Source organism: Fragaria vesca, linkage group LG5 (genome assembly GCF_000184155.1).
Source record: "Fragaria vesca subsp. vesca linkage group LG5, FraVesHawaii_1.0, whole genome shotgun sequence".
In the NCBI taxonomy this organism is placed as follows: Eukaryota; Viridiplantae; Streptophyta; class Magnoliopsida; order Rosales; family Rosaceae; genus Fragaria; species Fragaria vesca.
In genome coordinates this window covers 13,765,183-13,771,863 of record NC_020495.1, presented here as the reverse complement: position 1 = coordinate 13,771,863, position 6,681 = coordinate 13,765,183, and the positions used below count along the sequence as shown (strand labels likewise).

The following is a 6,681-nucleotide window of genomic DNA, read 5'->3' as shown; positions in this document are numbered from 1 at the left end:
AGAAACTTAGTGGGTGTGAGAGGGAAACTTAGTTTGGTCTTGTCTCTGTGTAAGGTAGGATTCTCATCCCCTTTGGTATTTTCGAATTCAGTTCTTGAGATATCAATTACCTTGATCCTTGATTCTTATTTTTGTTCAATTATATGTTTCCTATGATTAATTATACAGTAGTATTTGGACTTCGAATTCACAGACCTGGTTAGATATCAGAGTTAGTTAGAATTTCATTATGTTTTGATTAGAAGTCGTAGTGATTGCAGCTCTAAAAGAATGGTGTTCTTGAGATGTTCTTGAGTTAGGTGTCCAAATCTGATTTTGGATCTTTTTGATTCATTGTTGGTTGTGTTTCGGAACATCTTAGAGCTCTGGAAATGTTGTCTAACTGTTTTGAAGCTTTATAATCTCTTTTACTACTCCATAAATCGAATCAAAGTCTTCAAATTCGAAATTTCATGTTGCTGGAAATTTTCCAGAAAAGTGCAGAAAACCATGATTTCGGACCAACTTTACAACATCATAACTTTTAGCTCAGTTCTTTGTTTTCGATTCCAAAAGTGGTATTGTAAACTTCATATATCCCTCTATATATGTACCAAATTTCGTTAGTTTTGGGTTACTTTTGGTATGTGAAAATCCTTGCCCAAATCTGTCACTTACACAGCTATATCTGTTTTTATTAGTGCATATCAGTAGACTTTCGAAATTCATAACTATTTCTAGAAAAATCATTTTCAGGTGATTCAACTTCTAAGATCTTCATTAGGATGTCTAGTTTATTTCCTTAGAAGACCACGAAGTTAAATTCTTTATGGTTTTACCTAGATTCTATTGTGAAAGGGACTGGGTCAGGAAACTGTTTTGGTACTAGTTGTGTTAAGATGGATTACTTGTGGTTTACTTCGAATCCTTTGTTTGTTAAAGTGTCCAGACAGTAAATTGATTAATGTTACGACATTAAGTTATATTTTTTTGGCAATTGAAAGTTCCTTGTGTTGAGTTGCTTTAAGGTAGTTACTAACTTTGTATGTACTTTACCATTTGGTAAGGTTCGGAGGAGGTCGTTGGTGATCCACAAGAGTAGGCAACGGAGCTAGAGCTCTGGTTTGCGCTGCGTAATTCGAGGTAGGGTTTGATGGGGTGTTTGTTTTATGTTGTGATTATGCTTGAATTGTTTGGCTATTGTTGAAGTTGTTTGACATTGATGTGTGCGATATTGTTGGCATTGTTTGATATTGAACTGTTCTTTTGACTTAGATATATGATCATTGGAGATTATGCTTATTGATTTGATTATGATATGCTCATATATGAAAGCATGTTCTATTTGATTTATTATTACATGACATTGTGGGAAAAGTGAGTACATGATGGAAGTTGAAAAGGAATGAGTTCTTGGGATTGTATGGGATATTGCTATTAGGAAATCGTTTGTGTAGTTGAGTTTCCTCATGGGGCATCCAAGACCTACGGTAGCCCACATGTGCACGAAGAGGGGAGTGAAGCCCCATCGACGCCGGAGTCGATAAAACTATCTAATCGGGTTTCGGGTTTGGAGACCATGAGTATAACAAGATGACTAACAAATGAGAAGAGTTTTATGAGGGTGATGTGAAGTGGGAAGAGTTGAGTCGAACATTGCATACTTGCATTCTTAATATGTTTATTTGTTTCGTTGCCATTGTTGCGATGTGCTATATTTATTTATCTAGTATTGTTAAGTGTAGCTCACCCCATTCAAACCCATTGCAGGTGTTTTCTCGAAGTGTTTTGGAAATCTTATAATGCAAATTAGAACCTTCTTGCTTTTGTTTGTAAATAGAGATTGAATAAATAATAGACGTTATGAGGAGTAACGCTATTCTTGTTTTGGTTTGTTTGCTGTTTGTTTGTAAATACTTTAAACCTGTGTGCTTTTAGCACCCTTTTTAAAGGTTTGTAATATAAATAAAGGTGCGATCATTTCTTTTCTTACGTCATGTAATGATATCAGTCTCATTTTAATTATGGATATTAAACTGTCTGTAATTAGAGTGTGATTCACATCTCAACTCGAGATTATACCTTTACTCGAGTTGGGGTGTGACAGTAGTATTCCTTTTGGAGGAAGCATGGATGTGAATATTGGGTCTCATTTAGATCAACAAGAGGTAATAAGGAGGGGTAAGAATGTGGTTGGTACAGTGGGATTAGATTATAATGCTTCTCCTTTTTCTCCTCAACCTGGTTTGAGTTACTCACAACCCATGCATGTGCAAACACAGGGACCTTTTAACGTGACTTATTCAGGGCCCTATCAAACCACCTCCATTGATTTTTCTCAGAAACACACTCACCCAAACACCAATTTCAGTTTGGCAGGCAATGTTTCCCGAGGCCAAACTATTTATACCACCAATTCTACTACAACCACTACACAAATTGGCCCTGGTCTGGCACAAAGACAGTGTCAACAATTTACTCAGCAGAGTTCTCAAACCCAACAACACCAACAATTTTCTCAAACTAGTTTTCAATCCCATTATGATCAATACCTGGACACCAACAACCAAACTGTTCATCAATATCATAATTTAGACCCCACTTTACCAACTATGAAACAAATGAGGTTGGAGCTGGCAGTTTTCAGTGGGGGTGATCCTGTTGAGTGGTTGAACAAGGCTGATCAATACTTTGAGTTTTACCAAATTCCGGAGGATAGGAAGCTTGCTCTTGCTACCATGCACTTAGCAGATAAAGCTTCAGACAGATGGTATACCTTTAGACATGAATTTCCTCTTACTTGGAAAGGCTTGTCTGACTTGTTGATGAGGGAATTTAGTGCGTACAATAGAATTGAATACCAAGCTGCTTTGGCTAGAATGGATCAGACTGGGAGAGTTGAGCAATATATGGAGGAGTTCACTAGGCTATCTAGAAGAGCTCCAGGTTTTTCCACTGAGCTACTTGTGTCTTTTTTCATTGGTGGCTTAAGAGAAGACATTAGAGGAGATGTCAGGACTCATAACCCTAAAAGTTTGTATGAGGCTTATGAGTTAGCTTGTAGTTATGAAAACAGGAATGATGGTTACAAAAGGTTTGCAAGGTCTTCAGCTCAGCCATTGAAGATTGCAAGCTCTAGTTCAATTCCGAGCCAAAATAAGTTTGGTGCTAGTTCAATTTACGGAGCCAAGGGGAGTAGCAACAATGCTAAGCTGGAACTGGTTGGAACAAATAGGGGTGCAGGTTACACCAAAAACAGTAAAGTCCTTTCTGATTTTGAGTTTGCTGCTAGGAGGGCAAGAAACCAATGCTACTTTTGTGATGCTCCATATACCAATGGTCACAATTGCAGAAAGAGAGGGCAGTTGATGATCATGGGAATTGTTCCAGACGAGGTCGGGGTGCATGACAGTGAGGATGATAGTAGTACCAATGAAGGGAAGGAGTTAGTAGAAGTTCCTCCCGTTGTAGACATTGAAGAGCCCTTGATCAAGTTACAGGTGATGACAGATGGTGGCTCTACTACTATGCAATTAAAGGGGAGTTTTACAAACAGGAGGGTGCATGCTCTACTACTATGCAATTAAAGGGGAGTTTTACAAACAGGAGTTTTACAAACCGAGGCTACTCATAATTTTATTCACCTTCGGCTGTTAAAAGGTACTAAGGTACCTGTGCACAAGTTCAAACCCTTGAATGTACTATTGGCTAGTGGGGCAAAAATGCAGATTCATGGAGAAGCACAATTAGAATTGCAGTTACAAGATTTCAAGTTTGCAGCTGACTATTATGTGTTGCCTCTCACTGGTTGTGAGATTGTTTTAGGCACTAGTTGGTTGAAAACTTTGGGAGATATAGTGTGGAATTTTGAGTTCATGCAGATGAAGTTTGGGGTGAATGGTGTTTTGTATCAATTACTAGGTGAAACTAAGCCGGAGGCTACAGTGATTTCTTGCAAGGCCATGATTAGGCTTCTACGCAAAGAGAGAGAGGCTATGCTTGTGCAGGTGGAGCCAACTATGAACAAGCAAAAAGAGTCAGCCAAATACCCTATTCCATTGCAGCAGGTAATATCCAAGTATGCTGCATTATTTTTACCACCTACTGAGCTACCTCCAGTTAGACACCATGACCACAAAATTTGAGTTGCTTCCAAATACTCCACCAATCAGTGTTAGGCCTTATAGATATCCACATTTTTAGAAAGCTGAATTGAAAAGATTGTGCAAGAGCTTTTGGAAAATGGAGTGATCAGGCCTAGTGTGAGTCCTTTCTCTTCACCTGTGTTGCTTGTTAAAAAGAAAGATGGGACATGGAGAATGTGTGTTGATTATAGAGCTCTTAATGCCGCAATTGTCAAGGATAAATATCCAATTCCAGTGGTAGATGAGTTATTAGATGAAGTGCATGGAGCATCTGTGTTTACCAAGTTAGACTTGAGGTCAGGTTATCATCAAATCAGAATGAGTCCAGCAGATGTGAGCAAGACTGCTTTCAGGACACATAATGGGCATTATGAATTTTTGGTGATGCCTTTTAGGTTGACAAATGCACCAGCCACTTTTCAGTCAGAGATGAATGACATTTTGCGAGTCTACTTGAGAAAGGGGGTTCTTGTATTTTTTGATGATACACTGATATATAGTGCAACTATGGAGGATCATGTGGAGCTTTTGGAAAGGGTTTTTAACAAACTGCAGCAACATAAAATGAAGTTAAAAGAAAGCAAATGCAGCTTTGGAGTGAGTCAAGTAGAATATTTAGGGCACATTGTTAGTGGAAGTGGTGTTGCAGTGGACCCTAGTAAAATTGAGTGTATCAAAAATTGGGTGAAACCAAAGACACTCAAAAGGCTCAGAAGTTTTTTAGGCTTGGCTGGTTATTACAGGAAATACGTGAAAAAATTTGGCATAATTGCCAAACCACTCACTGATATGTTGAAAGTTGGGGGTTTGAGTGGAGTGCAAGGTCTGAGGAAGCATTTGAGGCTTTGAAACATGCTCTTATGTACACACCAGTTTTCAATGGCGGAGCTAGAACCGTAGGTTTAGGGGGGCCGAAATATAATGAACGGAAAAAGATATATAATAATTTTAAATCGTTTGACAAAATTATGTTTTAATTGAAAGTAATATTATTGTTTTTCATAATCTTTAAACATAATTGTTTGTTATAAAACTTCACTTATGTCCATGTAATAACATATATGTGTATTGAAAGTTAGATGTGTGTAAAATGATTAGTTAATATCTAATGAATTGTGGTGATGGATCCATATACACTACCAGGACAAGCACTTTAGCCGACGAAAAATTTTCGTCGGCCTGTTAGCTTAATTCGTCGGCTAAGATCTTAGCCGACGAGCCATCGTCGGCTAAGATTTCGTCGGGAAAAGGTCGTCGGTGATGACTTTAGCCGACGAAAAAAAAAATTTCGTCGGCCACAGTCCCGCAGTTTAGCCGACGAAAAACATGTCGTCGGTTTTTTTCCCAGACTTTAGCCGACGAAACAATTAAGATATTCGTCGGCTAAAGTCTGTAATAAAAAATTTTTCCCAGACTATAGCCGACGAAATATAGTATGTTTCGTCGGCTAAACCTTACAAAAATTTTAAAAATAACTATAGCCGACGAAATATAGTCTGTTTCGTCGGCTAAACCTTATAAAAAATTTAAAAAATAACTATAGCCAACGAAATATGCCATAATTCGTCGGCTAAACCTTATAAAAAATTTAAAAATACTATAGCCGACGAATAAACCTTTAAACATCGTCGGCTAAACCTTTAAATATCGTCGGCTAAACTTGCTGGTTTTTGAAAAAAAAACTGCAGAAACTTTTGGCCACCTCCAATCACCACCAAAATTTGACAGAATCTTCCTTTCAACATTTCGAACAACTTTCTAGAAGAAGTTGAAGCCCAATTCTAAGCCTAAACAGGTCAATTGAATAAAAATCCTCAATTTTAAACCATAAAAACTTCAAATCCTCTATTCTCCTCACACACACCGAATCGAGCTACCAAATTCTAGGGGAATGTAGTACTAATCAAACTCAACTTATCCATATATAGAACTCACCAAATGGTGACCTGAGGAAGGAGAAATTCGATCGACACCGAATCCGAACCGGCGGAGTTTTGGAGCTCGATTTATCTCTCACGGCGGCGCCACTCGATGCACCACCTGTCCAGCAATGAAGTAGAGATGACGGCGAAGCTTTTGGGACAAGTGTGGCGGTCTACGGTGGCTTGACGGCGGAGCTAGGCCGAGAAGAAAATCTGGCAGGCGAAATAGACTACTTACCATCCACCTTCGGTAAAACTCCTATATAAAGAACTCTAGCCGACGAAATTCTTTATTTTCGTCGGCTAAACTCTTTTGAAAATTTTGAAAATTTTGGTTGACCGCCAAAAAATTTTGGTTGAAAATTTTAAAAATTTTTCGACTTTAGCCGACGACTTTTCATATATTTTCGTCGGCTAAAGTCCTTTAAAAATTTTCCTCCAAATTTGGTTTACCGCCCAAAAATTTTTGACCTTAGCCGACGACTTTTTTAATATCTCGTCGGGTAAAGTCTATAAATTCACGAAAACGCTCATATCTCCCTCTATATTACGTAGTTTGGTCAAACCTTCCACACGAAAAAACTTTCACGTAGATGAGACGCAACCGCCTATATAAAATTTTGAGACATTTGCCT

General features: G+C 38.2%; 1 non-coding gene across 1 annotated transcript in view; it reads left to right on the top strand.

Annotated features, from left to right (window-relative positions):
- LOC101312252 overlaps window positions 1-1,124 on the top strand; it is a 10,335-nt gene extending 9,211 nt beyond the window's left edge. Inside the window, exon 2 of the transcript XR_184674.1 lies at window positions 1,047-1,124. This is a non-coding gene — a transcript (uncharacterized LOC101312252). The remainder of the gene's footprint in view (window positions 1-1,046) is intronic.
- Window positions 1,125-6,681: the final 5,557 nt, after the last annotated feature.